The 26,837-nt window shown below is 39.6% G+C and overlaps 1 long non-coding RNA gene across 1 annotated transcript; it reads right to left on the minus strand.

The window, feature by feature from the left end:
• Positions 1-14,748: 14,748 nt before the first annotated feature.
• Positions 14,749-26,678, minus strand: LOC124256180. Its single transcript, XR_006892844.1, has 3 exons — positions 26,667-26,678; positions 18,419-18,425; positions 14,749-14,911 (listed from the first exon to the last, which is right to left on the minus strand). It is a non-coding gene; the product is annotated as an uncharacterized LOC124256180 (long non-coding RNA).
• Between the last annotated feature and the right edge of the window lie 159 nt (positions 26,679-26,837).

The following is a 26,837-nucleotide window of genomic DNA, read 5'->3' on the forward strand; positions in this document are numbered from 1 at the left end:
GTTAAAAAATCCTGGTAAGTTTAAATTGACAATTGAAAATTTTGGGACTTACATACCCTCTCAGGAGGACAATAATTTTACAGTACTTTAACCCCCGTTGAGGGTACAGCCACTAACAATCTCAGGTACTAATCTAAACTACCAATAATAAAATATGTATCTATTTACAAATCATTTAACAAATTTAATTCTTTTAAAAATGCAATAATTAAATGAGAACTGACATTATTAAAAAGATCCTTCATAGTTTTTACTTTGAAATAGTTATCCCTTGTGATGGAATATTCAATGCAGTCAAGCAAGACATGCTTGACTGTGATCCTTTCATCACAAGGGATACAAAACGGAGGATCTTCGCCTTTCAATAAATATTCATGAGTATATCTTGTATGGCCAATGCGACATCGTCGCATAATGACCTCTTCAAATCTGGACTGACAACCCAAGTAGGTGTAACCAATATAAGGTTTTATTGCATGTAATTTATTGATACCTACCTGGGAAAGGGCAAGTGTACACGAAAATTAACCTTTTTGTCTTGCACGTTTTCTTCATAAAAAGTGTTTATCAAGTCGTTTTATATCCAAACCCGTACATAAATCAGAAGTAACTAATTTATTATTTGCGTTATATCAATTCATATTTTCAACATTTACCAAGAGTTCTATGTCCACAATAAACACACCATGGCTTATGTCCCTTGGAAATGACGTCATTGGTGCCCAAACGATAAACGAATGACGTCGTCAGACCTTATTAGACCCATTTCACGTGGTGCAGGTATAGGTGTGGTTCTTGTGTCTCGATGCGCAGGCTACTGTTTTAATCCACCTGTTGCTTGGCCGTCAGCTGGCTATGTGGTCAGTTCTACACTGTAATGACGTTGCAGTTTGAAAAAACGTATACATTGTACTAAGAGTGTTACCACGTAACCAAATTGTATAACATATACAACCTGAGTCGGTCGTCTTTCCAACAGTACCTTTTTTCATGAAACCTATAAAACGTATATGCACTACATCTTGCTTGCCATCGGTGAATGTGCCGGCATTCTACGTTTGTTACTAAAGTTCTTACATAAATCGTACGATATGTCACTCCTCTTCCACCTAATTCACTTTTATATCGATAGTACTCTACATCACGCAGATAAATGCAATTTGCAGTTTTGAACACTGTTTGAAATTCGTTTTTCTATGATAGCATCCGCTGATTGTAGATAAAATTTACTGAAAATTACATGCATCGTAAATCTCGCCAGTTTTGACACATTACTAAATCACCATTCACTGCGTTTTGCGTAATTTATGGTAAAATGTCAAATTTTACTGGGAGAATTGAATTTAAAAGAAAAAGATGTATCATTGTGATCAGCAGTAGTTTTGTTGTTGTATGATCGAATCACCAATGCTCGTTCTGAAACATTATCAATGAACCGAGAATCGCTGAGAATGTTTTGGAAAATACGCAAACGTCAAAGTGAAGTTTCAGCCATATTACATAGTGTTTATAAAATCACGTCACATGTATGTCGGTTATGTTTCGTCCATAAAATTCAACACCATCTTCCTTACATGAATCCCTGAATTCCTCATACAGTTCAAAATAAACTGACAAATGGACTTTGTCACCAATACGAAGTGTTTCAGTGAAATCTAACGAAATATATCGAAGATATGAGTTGCCGCGCTGTGAAAGAATACTTGTTTGAAATGTATACAAAGCCAATCTCAGATTTTACACTGTGTATCCGTTCGCCTACTTGTTGCATACAATTGCTCATTAGTTTTAGAACATGCATGGGAAAGGTATCGTAGCAAGCGATAGTTAAATAAAACAGGTGTATGCCAATGATTTTCTAGATTCATCACAACATATTATAGTTTTTGAAAGCATGACGCCATAACTGACGCAAACTCACGCACAACGATGACGGTACTTCTCTTAATTTCTGACTATTTCCCTTGGTCACAATGAAAACAAAAAAGAAAATAACAACCAGCAGACTGTCAGAAGTTTCGGACTACTTACATGTCACATTTATGCATATACGTTGCTTGAAACAACGAAAATGTCCTTCGAAAACTCGTGTCAGTGAACACGCCATTTTGAAAAAGTCGCTTCCCGATAGTGATGTCATACGGACGTCAACATTGTTATACATATTTGGTATTTTCATTGAGGCGAGGTTATGAATGAAAATACACACGACCAATCCGTCCTGCTGCTTACATTTTCTGTTCTTATGCTTCTTCGTATTTTCACGAACTTTTTTTTCACGTGATTAATATCAGTATTATTATCTTTTGATTTGGGACTAGACAGGAGACCAGTTTAAATTCAAGTGGCACCAATTACGTCATAATCAAAGGGCGGTAACTCTGGCCTGTTTAGCTCGGCAAAAAATACCTCATATTGGCATAACATTTCAGCACTTATTTTGAGGGTTATACTTACGTTGTAAGAAAAATGAGTGTATATTTTCAAACATTGGTATTAACTAATTAAAACAGTTCACTTTGATTCACATAAGAATAAATGTGATTTATTCGTGTACACTTGCCCTTTAACCTGCCTTGAGGGACACCCTGATCCTGATTGTAATGGTCAGACAGGGTTGAACCCACTCGTACTTGAAATTGCCTGTTTCTTAAAAACTGTGATATAAAAAGAGGTAAATGACCCCTCAAACCAATGTCATGTAAATCCTTCAAAATGCCATGCTTCCAGGTCGTGTCATAAGCTTTCTCGAGATCAAAGAAAATTGATACAACATATTGTTTATTTACTATAGCATTTTGGACAAAGGATTCTAAACCTACCAAATGATCAATGGTACTGCGATTTTTCCTGAAACCACATTGAATATTTGTAATAAGATTATTGGTTTCAAGATACCATATTAATCTATTGTTTACCATTCGTTCCATGGTTTTACAAACACAACTCGTTAAAGAGATTGGTCTGTAGTTGGATGGATCATTATGATCCCGACCAGGCTTTGGAATAGGTACAACAATGGCATTACGCCACGAAGTTGGGAAATTCCCTGAAGTCCATATTTGATCAGAAAATTCCTAAAAGGATTTCTAAACATGATTCAGGCAAATGTTTCAAGACCTGATAGTGGATATTATCAGCTCCTATTACTGTATCATGAGCTTGCTCAAGGGCAGTGTGGAGCTCATGTAATGAAAATAATTCATTGTGGTCTTCGCCATTGTCTGAGTTAAAAATATTCCTTCTTCTCTTGTTGTTTCTTCTCTTGTTGTTTCACCAAGCTTATTTTCAATGTCAGACTTACCAGTTAATAAATTGTCACCATCCTTCAAATGGTTAACAGTAGATTTGGAACCTTTGCCCTTTATTCTTTGAATCATGTTCCACACCTTTGAAATAGGTGTGCGTGAAGTAATTTTGGAAACATAGTTCCTCCAAGACTGACGCTTAGTCTGTTTAAAGGTGCGTCGAGCCTTGGCATTTAAAATTTTAACTTTATCTAAGTTATGGACTGTAGGATGTTTGAGAAAAAAATTAAAAGTGTCTGTAGATTTTATGTAAGTCTCCTGAAGACATAAAGCTGATGGTCGAAAATCCTGTATCAGTAATTGTATTTCATTGAAATTATTTTTCAGACCTCTGCAATTCCTCTGAAGTATGGTACTTGAGCTCATGGAGGCTCAATCCGAGTTCTAGATTGGGATTGGGATCGACTCCCGTGGTTTTGGAGAGGAGGACCGACCTCCATCACCAAAGATTCAAACTGATTGTGAACCTTTACAGGGACTGACTGAGAAGAAGGTACCTCAACGTGTTGGAGGGCCCTGGTCTTTTTCATTTTCTTCTTTTCGCTGTTGGATAAGCGTTTTACAATTTTGGATTCATCCTTATCTTTTTGTAATTCTGGCTCAGATTGGACGACATTGAATTGTGACAATTCCTGCGTCTGAGAGGAAGACACAGATGTTGTCACCTGTTCTTGGGACATCTTGGTAACTTCGTTAAGCATCAGTTGATCTCTAACCCAAGAAATTGATGTTTGGCACATGATAGAGGTTTTGGCAACTTTAGCTACTGGAGTTGGTGCAGAAACCACAGTTGAGTATGTTATGGCAGAAGTTTCAGATGGAGTAGGAACGAGTTTTTTGGCCTCAAAAAAAGAAATATTTTGTGTATAGTAGATTTTAAGAATCTGGGATTCTCGTTCAAACCATGGACATTTTTTCGATGAAGCCAAATGTTCTCCCGTGCAGTTAGCGCACTTGATGACATTTGTGCACTCAGTGTTTTCATGATCACCACTGCAACGGGAGCAGACAGTTTTATTTCGGCAAGTTTTAGTGCCATGTCCAAACTTCTGGCATTTAAAGCACCGAAGTGGAGTTGGAACATAGACAGTAACACCAATATTGAAATATCCAGATTTGATAGAGGTTGGTAGGACTGCAAGACTAAAGGTTAAGAGGTAGGTGTTTGTGTTGACAATTTCATTATTTTCTTTATGGGTAAAACGTTTGACTGCCGTGACTCCTTGACATTTTAGTTCCGCTGTGATGTCATCTTCGCTCATATCTGACAGACAACGAGCTCGATCTCTGATGATTCCTCGACATGAATTCAGTGTCTTGTGCACCGAGACAACAACTTGTGTGTTAACAAAATGTTTCAAAGACAGTAGGTTAACGGATTGTTGCCTCCGTGCACATTCCACAAGGATAGAGCCATTTCGGAGACTTGTGACATTTTTAACATCACCACAGACACCTTTGATGCCCTTAGCAATGACAAATGGATTAAGCTTTAAAGGTCTTTCATCTTCAGAAGCAATGCCGATAAATCTCGGCCAAGAATCAGAGACAGTTGTAGGGATTTCTTCGTCAGATGATGAACCATCAATATGACGACGTTTGTTCTTGGATGAACCAGAAGAAGTATTGAGAGCCATGGTGGAAGTAATATCCTTCAACACCTCTGATCCCCACCCACCATGGAGTGTCAACATGGACGATGTTGTAGCGGGAACCAATCAACAACACCAGGGCTACAGGGGTGTTATACTCCAGATATAAAAACATGAAAAGCTGTAATGACTAAAAGAATAAATGCCAGGCTGGTTCGGCCCATGACACTTTTCCCAAGTAATACAGAATTCAGAGGTCCGTATATCCAGATTGGCCCATGAGCCACCGCCTTCTGGCATAGGACTCTAGGCAATATAATATCATGAATAAGTTGAAAATGGAATAGCCAAGACCAAAATATTTTATCAAATATGTGCAATAATACTCACTATGCACAGGGCCTGGCGTGACCAGCCGATTGATAGAACCGGGCCAGTTCTACCACCCGTCTAAGTGAAGTAAGGGTCGAAGTGGTGTGTTGGGCAAAGGAACGCTATTCCTGGAACCAGTGCCCTCAACCACCAGCATCCCGTCCTCCACCGACACAGGGGCGCAACCCACGGCCAACAGGTTGGTGGACCAAATATACCCCCGGGTCAACAACGGGGGGTCGAAGAGCGCTTAGCGTTACCCAGCACCCACCACGAGGAGGTGGCTCTTCACGGCTGCCGGATTATTACTAAGAAGCCACAGGGTGCCAAAGTAGTTAAAGCGTTCCCTTGTCAAGTCCAACACCTGGGTTCGATTCTCCACAATGGTGCACTTGGAAGAGACCATTCTTAGTGACCCTGTAGGTAATATCATTAGAACAATGCTAAAAGTAGCTTTAGGTAATATTCATTGAATTTACTTCTCATTACTCGTGTGCACCATATATCAGTTTCATTCAAATGACCTTATCTTGATGTTTCAGGCGCATGTGCATCCTCCAACTGCAATTTCCTGGTCATGTGATCTGCATGTGCAACCACATATACCTTTGTTGCCTTCAAAGATGGCTTTCGTCAGTGGAGACTACACAACGAAGACGTATTCAGCAAAACACCTTCAATATCTGGATATCAATGTGAACGAATATGTATCCTATCTCAAGAGGAAGGATTCTTATCATATTGTCGGACCACAACCCTAATTCCCTACTGTTTGTTATGCGAAAGAGTTCATCAACCATTGCAGTGGTCCAGTGTCTACCAGAACGTTGCTGACTGGTAAGGAAGGAGTCGATGCAGTGAAGCTAAGGACATCAGTGCTTGATGCAGACACAAAAACGTTTAGCCTCAGTCACTCCTCTCTGGGACATGTTCAATAGAAAATGTGATCAGAAGCTTCTGAGTACTATCCATTATGATATATCTAATCCAGAAGCCCAATATAATTGCGCCCAGAGAGATCTGTTAATTGCACACTTTGGTCATTTCTGAAGGGATTTCAGTAGTAAATGGAAAATTGAGTCAAATTGGGTCCAAGACCCAGGTCCAAGATCATACTCTGAGGGTCAAGTGCGTGTGATGTAAGGATGATAAGAAATGAAGGTGCTTGTTGGACTAGAAAGTGAACTTATTATCAAGAGTGACAACTGGGTGAAAAGCCGTAAGTGTCTAGCGTGTGGTCATCCCAGGGGAGACTCAACGACACTTGATGGTCAGAGAATGATGCCTTGTGGTCTCGTATCCCTTCTCTACCGTTATGTGCCTATACGAAGCATTATTTTAGTGATGTTTATTTTTATTTATTTTTACTTAGTTATTATTTATTTCATATTTTTTAAAACATACTATGGAGGGGGTTGCTTTGTTTTTTCAACATTTATGGACATTACAAAAGTATTTTATTTGTTTTGTAACAGATTTAATATTGAACTCATTTCATTACAACCAGCTAGGACTTTCTCACAATCATTTATGTGGATTAAATAATATCTATGACATGAAATCCATTTCTTACCACCGTCAATCAAGTTGGGCTATCTTGAGGTAATTATTTGACTTGCCCAGTAGCTTGTCGACTTCTTGGATCATCAACAGTCATAAACAAACTATTCCTTTCAAAGTTTTTTGGCTCCCAAGTTAACATAATAAAACATTATGCTATGATGTAAACTGGTAGCCTGTGGACTGTTTCCCAGGTTCATAGGAAACAAGCGTCTCAATTCAATTCCAGTGATCAAACAGTACATTCCTCTCTGAAAGCTGAATCGTGTACTTTCTTAGACAAGCAAATAAAACTGCCAATTACTTCTAGGACTAAGGATTTCCAGTTACCACTGTGTATCAAAGGACAAAAAGTGTAACGGAAAATACTTTTGAGTTCCCAAGTCTTGACTGAGGGATCTGAAATGAAAATGTCAAAAAAATCCGGTAAAGACGTAACTGAAAGAGTGAAACTTGACGAACATAAGAACGGACAGTTTTTCCAGTACATCAGGCAAGTCTGTCCTTTCAAAGTTGGTATTGATTTCAAAAAAAGAGAAGGGAACGGTTAACTTGTTTAAAAAGGAGAACTACTGGGAGAAATAAAGAAACAGCGCTGTCACAAATTGGAATATCAATGTAAAACTTTGACATTTCCTGCATATTCTGTTTATGAAACTTTGAGAATAGATGGAATTGGGTGCTGCTTTCAAACATAACTGGACACAAATGGTAGTCCAGAGTAAACACGATTATCTTCTCTGAAGCTAGTTTTCATTTGAAAGGAAATTGAATTGCCTATCGATACTCATTGTGTACATGTATATATGCTTGGATCTTGAAAGAGAGCAAAAAGACTTTATGAATACAAACAGACGTTACTTTCATATTTGGTTCTGAAAAAGAAACAGTACACAAAATACTCCCTTACGAGTAACCGCTCTTTTGTTGAAGTGAATTAAGAAATAAATTACAGCACCCTTGTTATAATGCCATCGTTTGTCCAGGAGAAAATATGGCATTATATCCAGGGTGGCATTATAACCAGGCAGGACAGTTAGAGGCCCTGTGCCATAAACAAGGTGATTGATCTGATGTCTCCTGTAATGAACCTTGAATGAAAAGATAATCCCAGCGTTTCGGGGCTGCAGGTGACTTCTTGTTGTAGGTGGCAGGAAGTGTATTGTCACATGTGTTATCCTATCTCGGATTACATGACTACCTTAAGCATTAATGAGTTTAGTCAATTAATTTGAGTCATGTCAATTAACCAATATAGGTATGAATAATGCATGCAGCCAGTGTAATTGGCATTATAACCAGATAGGGAAATGACGTTTTGTTAAAAAATGGCATTATACCCAGTTTGACATTATAACCAGGGTATTATATAGGCAGGAAATCCGTTCTGGCAAAAACACGGCCTTATATCCAGGGCGGCATTATAACCAGGGGCAGTATAACCAGGGTGCACTGTAAATCAGTTCTGCCAAAACCAACATTCCCTCAACATATAATGTCATGACCAATGATTGTTTTTTGTGCGTAACCTGAGGCTAACTATTCACCTTCAGTTTTAGTATTTAAAGTGATACACATTTTCAGAATCATGTCTTTCATTTCTTTAGAGAATACCACCTAAATCGTTAAAAATAATCACGCAGAAAGATACTTGATTGACATGTCTGTTCCATGCATTCTAACTGCCTCTGGTTGGATTCTCTATACAAACCAGTTACGTGTTCAACAACCTGGAGGTTTACTATTTATCCCATTCCGATGTGCCATCCATTTGGGCAATCAACCTGGATTGGAATTGAACTCCCCTCCCTGTCAGTGACGATTGTTTCTGCATCGCTTCTGCATGCGTAATTTTCTTTTACTGTCCCCAAATGATCAGTGTTCGCCAGACATCTCAGGTCACCAGGTCATTGTCTTCATTAGACGGTCGTGACAGGTCCTGGACACGATCAGAGGAACATGTTTGATGAGGCAATGACCAGGTTAAATTGGTGGCTACTTGAGGATCAAGTGTTTTAGTTGTTTAACTTCCCTTAGTTTTCAGCGCGTTGTCATTGCTGAGTTGACTTATTGATTTGGGTGAGCATTCTGCATTGGGAATGCCTCAATCAACGGGACCTGTCTCCCGCTAGACTTTGATGAAAATCGAAAGTGTTTGACATTACTGACAGCATCGTTAAGTCTTTATTGTCTGCTCTATAATCAGTTTGGATGTTATTGTTTGATGGTGATTACATGCAAAGTTACAGTCTTTGATATGAATCGTTTTTATTTCGTTTGGTATAATTAATATTAAATGACTGATTGTCAAAGCTATGTACTTGTCCATAATACTTTTGAATTATGATACCAGTTAACATTATGAGAAACAGTTAACAGGTAAGACATCTTTGATGTAAAAGTGCATTAATTCCAAAGAAAACCTATCTATTTCATGGACAGGGACTGTTTGAAATAATAATAATAATAATGTGTCCATTTTTATAGCGCCAAACTCCACACTAGGTAATCATTAATATACATTGTATTCTGTGTGGTCAGTCGATCAATACTTTGCCTGTATAGAACAGAAATTACGCTCGAGTTACTGGGAATTAGTTACCACTGAGCAGTGCGGTGTTTTCAAGGTTACATCAGAATGTCCCATAAATACGACTCGCATTCCATATATGTTTTCTTGACGTGTCAGCTGTTACGGTACAATACTAGATTATAGCCAACCCCTTCTTAAAATACCGTTGCTAACTCACGTGTCTGTAATGATCTTGACAAGAGTGACGAGGGGTGTCCTAATGGTTGAAACTTTCGCCTGGCACATGCAAGACCAGTGTCCGATTCTCGTCGTAGGTACCGTTAGAAGAACCCAATCTGGTTATCTTTCGACATGATATGGATAAAATGTTTGCAAAATTAGTACTAAGCCTTGTACAATTAATGCTGAATGTACTTCATCATTCGTCGGTACCAGTTGGAACCAAGGATGTTTACCCATTTCTTTCAAATGAACGTGATTTAATGTTTCTGGACATCTGGGTAAATATGCATGCCGTGTGCTGCTTCCAGGTGAACAAAACCAAACGCGCTTCACCAGAAGTCTTCTGAATACAAACATGACCCACAGAGTGATTCACCTCCATACTTTTCCGGGATATTACGAGCTACAGATTGTCCATACAAGACCTTAAATAACCATACAAGATCGTTAATGACCATACAAGACCGGGTTTTTTCTTTGCTTGGCCTCAACTAGAGCTATGGCAAAACAATAAGGGCTGTACAAAATGGAACAGATTGTGTGGTTCTTGTACTGTGAAAATACAAAAGCGAATACGAAAGGTGTATAGTATAAGCGGAAATGTATATTTCTGACACAATTGTGACACAAACCACCTCAATTGGGGAGACTGACTCGAAAATCAGGAAAAACACTGCAGCTCGATAATATTTATGTACATCCGAGGTACACACATCATTCTGGTATGATACGTTGATGCCTTGAATACAGTTCCCAGTCACGAAAAGCACACATTAACGATGACATCGGAACAAAAACATGTAACCTGACCAAACTGTCACTTGACAATGCACCACTTGTAAGAAAGCCAGTCACTTTCATTTTGATTTCTGTAAGCTGTTGGTTCCAGGTGACGAATCAGGTGCGATTTCAAGATGAAAAACATTTATCAAATTTATCAAAAATGTTCTCGACTGAGCTCGTCCTATTACATCAATAGCACGCGCCATTGGAAACAAATTACGCAAGCTCCGTTCAAACGGACGTGATATTAATTATATATTAGACATACGCTGGGGGTTATAAAACTTTATAGCCTATCCCAGACAGTCCTATTGATTGCTCGTATATATTGTGGTGCTGTATTGATAGGTAAACGGTTTAACATTACATGTACAATGTTGTTTTCAGTCATCCTTCATGTTGTGACACGAAGCAGTGAAGAGCTGTGTCAGGTAACAGTCAATAGCCATTAAATGTTCTGCCTGGAATATCCAATATTAATCAGTAGCTTGTGAATATTGTAGAGAGATGGGCTTTTAGGATATGTCCACGAATGGTACTAATGTGATTGCAGTATAGTCATTCAACACGCTAGGCAACATGTGAAGCCCATGAAATGCAGCTAAGGCCCTTTGACCTGTGGTTCCTGTATATCCTTAGAAACCAAAAGTATATTATATTGTTTGTCAGAACAAGTAGCTAGAGGCGGCTCTGTCTCAGCGTAAAACGAACTCTGTATGTTGTACTACAGGTTTATGTTGCAACTGATACACAGAGCAACAGTTTCAGGATTCTAATGACGCCATTTATGATGTACACTTCACAATATGAAATTTACCATTTCACAAAATTCGTCTTTAACTTGCTGTTCCTGATTTTACATGTTACCTCTTATATATTTTGTATATGCTTTCACATCTTATGGGGGATTTACGCGATGTACAAATGACATCCTCCTGGAAAAGAAATAAAGAAAGCAAAAGCTTAACAAAAACATTGGGGACGAGAACGGTTACGATAGCAAGGCGTGGGCGGATGGTAGGGCTGAAAATATATTTTATATATTTTCATCGTTTTTCTGATCTCTTTTCTTTGAAAGATCCCCCAAACTCCACCCTATTGCAATAATGTATTTATCCTCAACAATTACCTTTAACCTATAATTATTCCCCCTTCACCAAGCAGAATGTCAAATATTCGATCTGCATCACATGTAAGTTTGAGCGGGTAAGTGTGAGAGGGAGGCTACAGTTCAATATTCTTCAGTAAACATTTAGTTTGATGAAAATATTACAGTCTGTATTTCACACAGCGTTAGGAAAAGAGGACGTGGTGTAGTGGTTAGAGCGTCCGCCCGGAGAGCGGAAGGTCACAGGTTCGATCCCCGGCCGCGTCATACCAAAAGACGTTAAAATATGGTACTTGTTGGTCTCTGCCTGGCGCTGGGTATTAATGGGTACAACAAGGATTGGTCGGTTCGGATTCAGTATAATGTGTCTGATTGGGGTATTCATACTAACTGGGACATAGCGGCCACACATACGCACACATGCACGTCGTGGTGTGAGCGAAATATGTTAAGCCCCATTTCACCTCACCTCACCTAGGAAAAGAGGCAAATCTCGCCGCGAGAACTTGTATAATCACATATTCTCCAAATACATCTGCATCATAATCTTTATTGTCACAAAATGTGATATCAATTACTTCTTCAAATAGACCATGCATCATAAAGATGGGACTCCCCTGGCCAGTAACAGATTCAGTGTTGAACCCATTTCCACCTCATTACAACCAGCCAAAATTTTGTTACAATCAGACATATATATTGGAATATATATTTCCCGATTCAAGCTTTAACATGAAATTCATTTAGTATTAGCGAGATTCGATTTGGACTATTTTGAGATAATGGGGCTATTTGTCCAGATGTGGGTTGTCTTCCTTCACCTTCAGCTTAACTAAATAATCCTTTCAAGGTGTGTTTTTATCCGAAATGAAACTAGAATGCTATGATATATAGACTGGTTCATTGGATATAATTCGACTCGATTTAGTTACAATGATGAAACACTGCCCTCTTCGCTGAAACTGGAACAAAATCTGAGACGAGCAAATCAAACTGCCATTTTCTTGGGCTACGGATGTTTAGTTACCATTGTATGTCAAAGGGAAAGAGTTAAAATGGAAAATACTACATGGACTCGTAAATAAAAGCGTCCCCAAGTCTTGATTATCTCGATCTGAATTGAAAAGGGCAAAAAATCCGGTGATGCCATAATTGAAAGAGTGAAATATGACGTGCAAAACAACCGTCAGTTTTTGCAATACATTTTGAAAGTTTGCCAAGGAAAGCTATATGTGCGTACACATAGAAATTAACGACGACCATAACTGATAGACTGCCAAAACACGTCAGAGAAAAGTCAAGTGACCGACCATTTCATATCCTCGGTTGGGCAGATAGTAGGGCTCAGTATTTGTAAGGAGAACGGATATATTAGGCCAATATCAACTTCTTTAAAAATAACCTACATATGTATTTTCATGACACAAATAGGTTTTACTTAAATGTCTGAAACATAGTTGTTCCCCTTTTTCCCTGCTCGAATATCAAATGAAGTTTGATAATGGAATAACGGAAAATACTTCCGTGACTGGTAAATAAGAAGCGTCTTGACAGACTGACTTTCAGACAGACCTCCTTTCGAAACCAAAAATGTCTAGAGATCGACCATTTGATATCCTTGACTGGGCAGATAGTGTGTCTGAGAATTTGTACGGAGAACAGAGATTTTGAAAAAGACCCTACGTATGGCAAAAATGTATTTTCATGACACAAATACGTTTTACCTAAAGGTCTGCAATACAGTTATTCCCATTTCCCCTGCCCGAATATCAGATGAAGTTTTATCACATGCAACGGTGACTGTCAGAGAAACGCTTAAGTTCAATATCCTTCCGTTGGTATTTAGCTTGATAAAAAACTTCAAGACGCCAAGAAAAACGCAATGATCTCTGTGAGAGCGTGTATAATCGTATTTTCGCCAAATACATCTGCATGACAACCCTAATCAATGCCACAAAATGTGATATCAGTTACTTCTTCAACTGACCAAGCATCATGAAAATGGAATTCCCCTGACAGATTCAATGTTGAAACAAATTCCACCTCATTACAACCAGTCACAGAGTTTGTCACAATCATTTATGTAGAATCAGAACTTCCCGATTCATGCTATGACATATAGTATGACCAGAAATTATTGAGAATTTTAGGAATATGTTTAATTGGATTTCTAGTATAAACAACCTTGACCAGCTATCAAGTGCTTGGTTTTATTCATGAGAGACAACTCCGTTAATCCTTTTTCATTAGTTTGTGAAGAGTTATCCCCCTTTGTTTACTTGCTAGCAGACGACATTTTCAGTGATCCTCAGTATGGATGATTTAGAGAAGGGGAAGTTGATTTTAGAGTATTATAACAAGGACATCAGATCAGCTAAAGTGATTTCAAGTAAAACAGGCATTCCTTTGTCCACTGTTTATCGTGTTTTGAAAAATATTGCAAATGGATATGGCATTGAGCACCAGGGAGGCGCAGGTAGGCCTAGAAAATTAACTGTCGGTGACAGGAGGCGCCTTGGTATTCTTGTTTTCTAAAAACAAACGAAAGAGTTTAGAAAACGTAACGCTGGATATGATTGATAGAGGAACTGTGGTTGTCTGTAAGGAGACAATTAGAACTGATCTGTATGCAATGGGTTGGCAGAAAAGTCGAGGAATTCCATTACCGATCATGAAACCTGAACAAAAAGGAGCGAAGGTTGAACTGGTGCTTACAGCATAGAAATTTTAACTGGGACAATGTGATTTTCTCAGATGAAAGTTCTGTGTGGCTGTTTCCTAATACACTGAAATTCTGGACCAAACAAACTGAAAAACTATTGTATCAGCACCCAAAGTACAGTCCGAAATTTAACGTGTGGGGTGGAATATCTGTGTTAGGGGCAACGTCCCTCTGTGTATTTGAAGGGAATATGAACAGTGAGCGGTACACAGATATTCTCGGGGGACATTTACTTCCATCTGCTCACGTTTTTTATGGAAATGTTTGGATTTTCCAGCTGGACAACGACCCAAAACAGCGTTCAAAGCATTCACAGGCCTGGTTTCGGACCCAAAAAATGACATTATTAGATTGGCCAAGCTATAGCTCTGACCTAAATCCAATAGAAAATGTTTGGGGACTTATGAAGGAAAGTTTCAATAAGAAAAATCTGACAAATATTGCTGAAATGAAAGAAGAGGTGGTCCGATATTGGGACAGCATGGACCACGACTTTCTAACTTCTTTGATCAGTAGTATGCCCCGCCACATTGAAGCCTGCATTGCTGCCCATGGTGCCTTGACAAAATACTAACTGTTCACCTGTCTTTGAATCTGGAGTTATGTTCTACTAATATTCATGTTTAATACGTGAGTAATGAGTGAAATGTTTTTTAAAAATTACAATCTTAAATTCTCGTTAATTTCTGGTTGTACCGTAAAATCCATTTCCTGTTACGTGAATCGACTTAGGCTATTTTGAAATAATTGTTTTATTTGTCCAATAGGGGATCATCTTCTTTCATCTTTAGCTAAACAAAACGATCCTTTCAAATTCTTTTCACTCTGAAATATAAAGTGCTGTGTTATAAACTGGTACCGAGCAAGATATTTCTCAGGATACAAGCGACTCGATTAGTTCCTATTATCAGTCACTGCCCTCCTTGCTGAAAGTTGAATCATGTAGGTTTTTAGACAAGCAGTAATATCTTCTAAGAATTACGGATTTCAGTTATCACGGTATGTCAGTGGCCAAGAATTATTTTAGAAAGTAGTTTGGGCATTGGTAAAATAATCGCCCCCAAGTCTTGACTGAGTAGCTGTGAAATGCCAAAAAGAGGCAAAACATCCAGTGAAGCCGCAACCACAGAATTCGAAATTTTGAGCGTGAAAACAGTGGGTTCTTTCTGATACATTGGGTAGACTGCTATCTCAAAGTCGATACTGGACTGCATGAATGTTATTGATTCATAAAAGACTGGAAAGTTAGAAAGGATAACTACTGCAGAGACAAATAAAGATGTGGTGCAGTCACAAATTGAAAATATCAAGGTTTCATTCCAAACAGCTTTGAAAAGTCCTGTATAATCTGTTAATGAAAATTTGAGAATAGCTGGAGCTTTCAGACGAAATTGGAAGCCGCTTTCAAATATAATTGGACATAAATGGTTGTACAGAGTAAACACGAGAACCTTCTCTGAAGCTGGTCAGAACTGGAAAGGAAATCGAACTGCTTATCAGCATCCATTGTGCAGAAATACGTTGATCTTAAAGGAGAGCAAATGGGCTTCTTGAATACAAACAGACGCTGCTGTCCTATTTTTGTTCTTAAACAGAAACTGTACGCAATCTTGTTCTCAGGGAAAACGTGTTTAGGCAAATTAGGAAGATGTAAGTAAATGAGTGATGTAAAAAGAATGATAATTCGTCTCTTACGAATTGTTGTGATCGCGGTTGGTTCTCTTGTCTTCCTGCGTTTCGGCTCTAATTTGATTTTAATTAATGTTCTAATCTCGTATTTCGTTCTGTGATCTGACCAAATCTTTGGGTTTAATGATATTGTAATTCATCTGCATTTGTTGTAATTTATGTTGTAATCTTGCTGATACATTGCAGTATTTCGTGCTCTTGCTGTAATCATGCGCTTATCATGCTGCTGTGAATATTCCTCAATCTTATCCCAGTCTTGCTGTAATTGTGTGTTCGTATCCTTATCAATTTATTGCATGTCAAGTCTTCTAAACTCTGCGATACATTCACCATGCTATCCAGTAGATCCGGGGGAATAGCAATTAATTCGACTTCGATTTCAGTTTGTCATTAAATCTTTGCCAGACAAATGTTTCACTTTTTTTCACTTTGATTACAGCCCAAATCGTTAAGGATTACAGAGTTTTTATATAATACGATGTACAAAACGCAGATAGACACGAGAATTGCATTGTTTCTATTCCATGCATTTATAGTGTTTCTGGTTGAATACTGCGTACAAGCCCACTTCAAAACTTAGACCAACGTAATGTGATCGACAATCATGGGGATTAGTGTTTAGCCCATTCTGATGTGTCGTCAACTGGGGACAGGGTAGTCAACATGGATTGCAGCTGAACTCCCCTTGATGTCAGTCACGATTGTTTAACCATCGCTTCTGCGCCCATAGTTGACTTTTACTCTCCCCTCAGTGATCACCGTTGTTCAGACACCATTGTGCCAGCAGGTCACCAGGTCATTGCTTCCATCTGACAGCCGTGAAATGCCCTTCCACTATCAGAGGAACAGGTTCAATTAAGCAAAGGCTGGAGTGAGTGTGCTGCATTGAGAATGCCTTAATCGACGGACCTTGTCTTCTAATAGACTTGGATGAACATGTTTGACATTAACGAGAGCATCGTTATGTCTTCATTGCCGCTCGTTAATCAGTCTCCATGTTATTGTTTGTCTGGTGCTTACAAACAAAACAACATGCCGGTTTTCAAAGATGGCTTTTGTCGATGAAGACTATGTACACATCGATGAGGTATTCAGCGAAACTGCTTCAATATCTGGATATCAATGTGGACGAATATGTGTCCTATCGCAAGTGGAACGATTCTTATCATATTATCGAACCACAACCCTTTCCCCCACTGTTTGTTATGCGAACGAGTTCATCAACCATTGCAGTGGTCCAGTGTCTACCAGAACGTTGCTGACTGGTGGGAAAGGGGTCGATGCAACGAAGCTAAGGACATCAATGCTTGATGCAGACACAAAAACGTTTAGCCTCAGTCACTCCTCTCTGGGACATGTTCAATAGAAAATGTGATCAGAAGCTTCTGTGTACTATCCATTATGATATATCTAATCCAGAAGCACCAATGTCAATTGGTAATTGCTCCCAGAGGGATCTGGTAATTGCACACTTTGGTCATTTCTGAAGGGATTTCAGTAGTAAATGGAAAATTGAGCCAAATTGCTTGCCACAGGTCCAAGACGATACATTGAGGGTCAAGTGTAAGACGAGAAAGTTAGTGGATATCACTCAGAATTCACGATGTGATAATGAAGGTGCCTGTTAGACTACAAAGTGAACTTATTATCAAAGGTTACGACTGGAATAGCCTACGTTAATCGAGACTTTCCTGTATGAAAAGCCGTAAAAAGTCTAGCGTGTGGTGATCCCAGGGGAGACTCCACGACACTTGATGGTCAGAGAATGATGCTTTGTGATCTTGTATCCCTTCTCTACCGTTATATGAATATAGAACATTATTTTAGAGATGTTTCTAAATATATATTTATTTATTTAGTTGTGTATTGTTAAAAAAATTATTATTTTAATAATAGACCCGGGTTCGATTCCCAAATTGGAACATTGTGTGAAGCCAATTTCTGGTAAAACTACACTCACTCATTCACTCACTCACTCACTCATCACCATCATTGCAATCATCATCACAAATATCATCATCTATGACCTTATCACCTTGTATATACCGCTGGATGTGTCGTGATCCACATGTACCATTCTTCCCCCATAAGTAATATCTACATTTCCGGGGTCTCGGCTTGTCCAGATGTCAAAGACGTCACATTTCACAATGCAGGGTTAGGTTGTTTGGGCTTGCTAGAAACCAAAACCGCGGGTTTAATTCCAGTGTCATCCTGTTGCTGTTTCCTGGTGTGTCAGTCCAACCCACGGGTGTCAACATAGTGGTAAACGTCAAAGACCAACTAACTCACTCACTCACTCACTCTTAAGGAACGATTATTAACATGCTTAAAACATCAGCACTTTGTTTTATAACAATCCTTCATTATTTAAACTCCGAACCTCAGATGTTTTTGTGGTTTACAGAGTTTTAACTTTAGCTTAACAAATGCTCATCTTCAGTCACGTCATCAACAGAGTAAATGGCAACTTTTAATTAAATTGTCATGGAAGTTTTGCAAAAGTCGCAAAAAGGTATTTGTTTCGACGCTTTCACTTGTCTGTTTCGTGTTAATTTTGTTTATGACCAGGTGCCTTTGTCAACTTTGTTTTTTACAGTTGTATGTTTTTCTGTACACATACGCATATATCTTACACGCAAAGTCAGACATGCAGTAAGTCGATGTGTAACGTGTAAGGAATGAATAGATTTTAGGAGAAAACAACTAGTCCGTTTACATTGTAACATGCCTAGGACTAACAGACCAGTTGTGTCGAATCCTGATAAATTAGCGTCTAGTCCCTCATCTCTGCGCCCAAATCTAAAATAATTTTTATCAAATAAACGTGAAAAATGGTTTATGCTAAGTGGGAATGAATAAAATGACGTTTCTGATTTATTACGATACCATCACATCTTCATTGACAGTAAACTTGGATCATGTCGCTCGAAAGATACAGCTCAGCGGAATCGTCATGAATATTCATATTGTATGATCATTTGTTTTGTTACTTTGTTTGTAGTTTAATTCAGCTGTATGGCGATGGTCTGTAAATAATAGAGACTGGACCAGACAGTCCAGTGATTGACTTGAGTATCGATCTACACTGTTGGTCAATGGTCTTCTCCATACCAGGTGCTCATGTCCTTTAATCTTTTGACCAATTCTAGGGAGCAATCAAATAGGAGCAACGGTTTTTAAAAGTAATCAAGAATATATTTTCGAAATAGTTTTGCCTCCCGTTTTATAATAGTAATAATTGTGCATTATACGTACTGTATATCTTGAAACTGTGTTAAGTTGCCCTCCAAATCATTAGATACTTTCCCTGTAGACAGAGTCATTTCTTTAAGCGATTACCGGAAACTAACATGTCACCCACTCCATAATCTTCCTCGTACATACTGTAGTTTTGTTAATGATGCAGACCCGTGAAGGTCGGGGTTAGACTTGATCTTCAGTAACCCAATGCTTGTCGTAAGAGGCGACTAACGGGGTCGGTGGTCAGGCTCGATGACTTGGTTGACGCATGTCATCGGTTCCCAATTGCGCAGATTGATGCTCATGCTGTTGATCACTGGATTGTCTGATTCAGACTCTATTATTTACAGACCGCCGCCATATAGCTGGAATATTGCTGAGTGCGGCGTAAAACTAAACTCACTCATCGTTAATGATGCAATGAAGGGTGGTAACTTGATCATCAGGATGTAGTAGCTTCACATGGCAGACGGAATCAAGGGTGACACTAATTCTTCGCTCTTCTTAATCTTGAAATGATGCTTGCATAATGATGCTCATGCTGTTCGTCACTGGATTGTCTGGTCCAAACTCCATTATTTTGAGACCGCTTGAATACTGCTGATTGCGGGTTAAACAACAAACAAACTGAAAAAAGCATTATTTGTCCATTTTTAGCGTCACTGACATCTCTACAATAAGTACAAGGACAGATCACCCCTCTCTCCCGAAAAAGATTTCCCTGAGGATCATTTCCCCCTAGCCTTTGGACTTCATGATTGATGTGCACACACCCTTCTCCAAAATCCTGGATGCGCCCTGAAGTACCTTGTGTACTTAACCCTAACATATCGTGCTGAAAGGCTATACGCACGCACAGACATACAACAAATTCCGGTCACCGATTCATCGATGATTGGTTTGAATTTCCTAACACGGCAGTCGAATGATGTTCCAACGTATTTTCCAAAGCTCTAATCTTCGACTGCTACAAATGAAACACCCAGGTGCATCCAGCGATAACGACTGCTCCCAGTTATCTTCCCATAGTAATACCTTCCTACTGTGATAGCATAGATACCAGTCACTCAGCAGAATATTGATCGGCCATTGATTAAGTGCCATTGCCGCTTTAGAACAAGTCCCAGGAAGCTCTTTGGTCAAGGGCTTTAACCCTGCACTCAGTAGAACATTCCGCTGACGGAGAATATGAATATTCCATACTTGTTTGATGAATGGTAAGATGGAAAGTCATTCATCTAAATTGCAAAACGTTTGTTTCTAAAATATTCTGTATGCTTATGTACATTCTATTTGCCATTTTGAAATTCACGAGGCTACAATACAGATATACGAGTCCCAAATTTACCCTAATAGTAATTCATACGGAGTAAGGTAAAACCGAGAAATAATCGAGTCACCAACCGATGAAGGGTAACTGTTCATGGCATAATCAGCTACGTGAAAAGAAAGGGCGTGTTTTGGAAGTTAAGAACCAAGAAAGAAAAGTATCGATATTAGCTCGGTTGAGTTCGGTAACTCAATTTGTGAATGGCGAAAACATCGAAGTACAAAAATGAAGATTGGAGTAATCAAATTGATATCTATTGGTAGGGGAAAAGAAGCTGAGGAGACCGATTGATCGGAGGGTTCCAGAACATCGTTTGTTGGGGTCAGAGTTTATTGAGTAAAATGTGGGTACCGGTACGTTTGTTGCGTTGATTTTCTGGCGTATATGAGACTGAAGATGCAGTAATAACGGGCAAAATTTGCTCTATGCCCCAGCTCTTGAAGGCCAGTTGAATGTTTTGAACCACATTCACACCAAACCACACAAGGATCAACCAGAGCCAATGGATATGTATATAGATATTTTCCATATGGTTGGTGTGAAGAATGGGGCTGAGGTCCTATGTTGTAGGCAACCGATCCTCAGCCTCTTCTGTCCATAATCCCCCAGTTTCAGGATACCAGGAATCTTTTCTTTCCAGGGATACCAACATAACAAGAGGCATCGGGTACAGGAGTTCATTCATGACCAGGGATACCAAATGAAAATAATCATAAGGTACCAGAGTTTTGTCCTGTCTTGGGATACCCTCATAGAGAGAGGCATCGGATATCAGGCTTCTCTTATGCACAGGGATACCAAATGAAAATAATCATAAGGTACCAGGGTTTTGTCCTGTCTTGGGATACCCTCATAGAGAGAGGCATCGGATATCAGGCTTCTCTTATGCACAGGGATACCAAATGAAAATAATCATAAGGTACCAGGGTTTTGTCCTGTCTTGGGATACCCTCATAGAGAGAGGCATCGGATATCAGGCTTCTCTTATGCACAGGGATACCAAATGAAAATAATCATAAGGTACCAGGGTTTTGTCCTGTCTTGGGATACCCTCATAGAGAGGCATCGGATATCAGGCTTCTCTTATGCACAGGGATACCAAATGAAAATAATCATAAGGTACCAGGGTTTTGTCCTGTCTTGGGATACCCTCATAGAGAGAGGCATCGGATATCAGGCTTCTCTTATGCACAGGGATACCAAATGAAAATAATCATAAGGTACCAGGGTTTTGTCCTGTCTTGGGATACCCTCATAGAGAGAGGCATCGGATATCAGGCTTCTCTTATGCACAGGGATACCAAATGAAAATAATCATAAGGTACCAGGGTTTTGTCCTGTCTTGGGATACCCTCATAGAGAGAGGCATCGGATATCAGGCTTCTCTTATGCACAGGGATACCAAATGAAAATAATCATAAGGTACCAGGGTTTTGTCCTGTCTTGGGATACCCTCATAGAGAGAGGCATCGGATATCAGGCTTCTCCCTATGCACAGGGATACCAAATGAAAATAATCATAAGGTACCAGGGTTTTGTCCTGTCTTGGGATACCCTCATAGAGAGAGGCATCGGATATCAGGCTTCTCTTATGCACAGGGATACCAAATGAAAATAATCATAAGGTACCAGGGTTTTGTCCTGTCTTGGGATACCCTCATAGAGAGAGGCATCGGATATCAGGGATCTCTTATGCACAGGGATACCAAATGAAAATAATCATAAGGTACCAGGGTTTTGTCCTGTCTTGGGATACCCTCATAGAGAGAGGCATCGGATATCAGGGATCTCTTATGCCTAGGGATAGCACATGTAAAGAATCATAAGGTAAAAAGGATACCCAATGGAGAGAGGTATCGGATACCATGGTTCTGTACCGGATTCCTTCACAAAGAGAGAATTATAGAGAACCAATGGAGGCAAACACTGGGTACTGAGAATCTGTAATGCCCCAGGGCCCCCACGGGGACAAGATCATTTGGTACTGGCTACCTTCAACGCTCTGGGAAACGTCTATAGCAAGTATCACGCCAGTTTCCTGCAGCATCAGGCAGATACTCCACGACATGACGGAGTTACCGTTCAAAGTAGCACTGAATCTCTCACTCCCATACAGAGACAGTTTCAAGGCAATATATGGGGACTTTTACACTTGTGAAGAAAGTATTAATCCGTCTGAAGCGTCCATGACATAAAAAAATTGTCTGTTGACATGGCTTCAAAGCCTACAAATTGACAAGGATAAAAGCGCCAATATGGCGAACATAAGCTCCTGGGCTGATCATAGGCTGAAGGCATTACTGCTAATCTTTGTTCTTTTTATTGAAAACTTCAGTGGCAAGTGGAGCTCGGTGATCACTGAATGTCTCTTTTGAAAGCCATTTGCTGAGCCTTCCTCACTTGACACGGTTTAAGATGAATGAGTGAGTAAATAGTGTTTTGACCGAGCTTGGAGAATGAACCAGTGCCTGCTATCGGTAAATACCATGAGATGAAGCGCAAATCCATAATTATAAGAACCTTATCAGATATGTCCACTGACCAATAGTGACTGCATCATGAGCAGTTCAATTAATGGTGATAATAGGTGTTCACGAAAACATGTCAGTTACACTATCCTGATCCAGTGGGCATGGTGATGCTTATGGAAATGCCACGATCATCACTTTGTTCAGAGGGCATCAAATCTAAATTCTCCTCCCCATGTCTTTCCTGACAATATGTAAAATATGAATTCTTGTATCCTTGATACTGTACCGAGTCCGGACGATGTTACCAAAGACGAGTGAGTGAGTGAGTGAGTGAGTGAGTGAGTGAGTGAGTGAGTGAGTGAGTGAGTGAGTGAGTGAGTGAGTGAGTGAGTGAGTGAGTGAGTGAGTGAGTGAGTGAGTGAGTGAGTGAGTGAGTGAGTGAGTGAGTGAGTGAGTGAGTGAGTGAGTGAGTGAGTGAGTACACTGTCGCATAAAAAAATGAAACAAATGGAAATCTTGTTTTCAACTTCGGCAAATATCAGGGGAATTTTAGGGGGAAATCGTAGTTAGATTATGATACAAATACCTATGACACAGATGACGTTCTATTATGCCAGTGGCACTGACCCGGTTAAACTAGGTCAGTCTTCACCAGCTACTCTGGTCAGACCCTCTATGGATAGCTGGTTAGAACTGACTGACTGACTGAGTTTGGTTTTACGCCGCTTTTAGCAATATTCCAGCAATATCACTGCGGGAGACACCAGAAATGGGCTTCACATATTGTACCCATATTGGGGATGGAACCCGGATGCTGGGTTAGACGAGCGAATGCTTTAACCACCAAATGAACACGATATGTTAAGGGCCCTTCTTAGAAAAAACATAAAAAGAATTTAAAGGAAATTAAACGAAATATAAAGCAACATTAAAATAGGTATCTTGAAGAAAACAATATAATAGCAAAGAAAACAAACAGAACTCATCCAGTGTGTTCAAATAATCGAGACTGAGAACTCTTGCATGTTCTTTACACTTACATCACCAAATGGAAATACAACAAAGGTGTCAGAGCTGCTGGTTTGAAGGCTTTAGTGAAGCACCTGCTCAATATTGTAACATGAGCAAGTTTTACATCCAACTTGAATCTTTTCCGGGGATATAGGTAAAAACCAACCCAAGCATGTGGCAAAAGCATGTATCTTCAACAACCCGTTCTGCTCGTAGATTTCGACTTATGGGATTGGGTGGACAGGTTCGCTATCCTTTTGGATCAATGTCATAGTATCATAATTGCCGAGGTCGATGTGCATGATGTCAATCACTGGATCTTCTGGTCCATACTTCTCTATTTGACAGTCGTCATATGGGTTTAAAGTTGCTGAGTGTGGCATTAAACAACTATGTATAACGTTGAGCCTGGTGTCGACGGTGATCACAGATGTCCGGATACTCTGTGGTATAAAATGGGCGCCAGCAACATGTAATCTTTTAATTTCTTTATTAAGCAATCTTTTTTTCCAGTGCTGGTGTCATATTATAGAATAGCCAGTTTTATAATCAGGTTTATCAAATTAACTACAGATATTGCACAGTGTTGATGCAAGCATGCAAGGGAAGTCACCAAGAGTTTTATCAGGCGACATCTGAGAGCCACGTGTAAGGGAGCGTGAATCTAAACATAATGACCATGGTAAAATTTTCCAACTTGATGGCTTTTCTATTCCCAAGTCTTGTCTTTATTTCAGTAATTAAGTGTTCAGCCAAAACATGCTTTCAATATTCCATAAAATCCGCGGTGGATCTGGTGCTTTTAGCACATTACGTTTGATTACCCAGTAAAACATTGCATTCTCCATCAAATTAACCAACATCGGCATCAATCATAGAAGACAAACCTTCTGGTAATTGCACTGTTACGAACAATTAATTTAGTATGGTAATAAATAAAGACAAAGACAACATACACGTGACATAAATGGCTTGATTCATTGATAACTCGACCACAGCTGTGTATGCAACTAAAGCCCTGAGAAGAGGTGGGCTCGGAGTAGACTGCAGCAAATAGAAGCGACAAAACCCTTTCCACATCCATAAGTGAGTGAATGAGTTTAGTTTTACGCCGCTTTTAGCAATATTCCAGCAATATCACGGCGAGGGACACCAGAAATGGGCTTCACATATAGTACCTATGTGGGGAACCGAACCCGGGTCTTCCGTGTAACGGGCGAACGCTTTAACCACAAGGCTACCCAACTGCCCCTCCACATCCATAAGAAATCTATCCTAAAAGCAGAGTCGATTGTACAATTGTGATTATATCATGAGTACATATTTGTTTCAGCAGTATTACAGCTTTATGATGTTGTTTGTAAACAAATCGAATCTGGACCAGACAATCCAGTGATTGTCGAACTCCTCCGTGTTGTAGTGGTTAGAGCGTCCGCCCGGAGAGCGGAAGGTCGCGGGTTCGATCCCCGACTGCGTCATACCAAAAGACGTGAAAATATGGTACTTGTTGGTCCCTGCCTGGCGCTCAGCATTAATGGGTACAACAAGGACTGGTCGGCTCGGAGTCAGTATAATGTGTCTGAGTGGGGTATTCATGCTTCACTGCGGCATGGTATCTCAGTGGGCTAGCACTATAAAACCAGCTTAAGTCTGGGCTAGTACAAGCAGCGGCACATACACATATACACCCACATGCACGTCGTCATATGAGCGAAATATTCTCAAGCACGACGTTAAACCCAATTTCACCTCACCTCACTTCAGTGATTGTCACCATACGATACGATGACAGAGCATGTGTTTATGAATCACTATCAAATAGTGATGATACCAGGTGTTCGCGAAAAGGTGAGCGTATCCTGCCCAACGAGTGGCACCCGTCATAAACATATGCTACGTACAGTCAATTGTTCACCTGAAATAATTCGGGAACGTATGGTATAAGTCAAAATAAGGAATTGCAACTAGTGGCGAGACGATTCTTCGATACGCATCGATGCATCGATTCATGAGCCGCCGATACAGTGAATCGATACAAAGTTTTACATTGTCGTATATCCCGATACGATACTACTAATGGGCCACAATACATCAATGTTTAACTTTGAAGATTGCCGAATCGCGATATCAGTCAAGAAAAAAGGCTTACTTTTGTTTGACGATTAAAATATATGCTTACTTATTTTCCCTTCGTAGGTAAACGTTTTCTCAGAAATTCTTGTGTCAAAAACTGTGTCATACATAGCGCTCGCACGATATCAACATTCACAAAGTCCGTGTATAAACTTAATTATCTCGCTTCCGAATGAACATTGAAACAACGCGGAATTTGACGAAATACTTTAAACTTGGTTTTGTGTTAATCTTAAGGTATTGTATAGTTGGTGTTAGAATTAAAGATTTTAGTATCGTGATACGTATCGTATCGCTACCCTTATATCGGGATTTGTATCGTATCGCAGCTTCAGTGCACAATACTTTGGCAATATATCGTCGTGACTAAAGTTTTAGTATCGTAATGTATCGTATCGCATGTTGTATACCAATACCGGCACTAATTGCAACCCATGCTTGTTGTAAGAGGCGACTAACGGGATCGGGTGGTCAGGCTCGCTGAGTTGGTTGACACATGTCATCGGTTCCCAATTGCGCAGATCGATTCTCATGATATAGGACGATGCTTACGATATCTATCACTGGACTGACTCGATTTTATCCACACGCAATTTTATTCGCCGTCGTGTAGCTGGAATATTGCTAAGTGCGGCAAACAAAACACCAAAAGCATTTCACACTTCTCGTTAAGGCAGACCAGGGTAGCTGGTAGCCATTCTTATGATGCAACAGCATCCTACACTTAACCTTTCATTCCGATGTTCATATCTATTAAAAA

The sequence above is a fragment of the Haliotis rubra genome, unplaced genomic scaffold, assembly GCF_003918875.1.
Source record: "Haliotis rubra isolate DU_JTF1 unplaced genomic scaffold, ASM391887v1 Scf62, whole genome shotgun sequence".
Classification (NCBI taxonomy): domain Eukaryota; kingdom Metazoa; phylum Mollusca; class Gastropoda; order Lepetellida; family Haliotidae; genus Haliotis; species Haliotis rubra.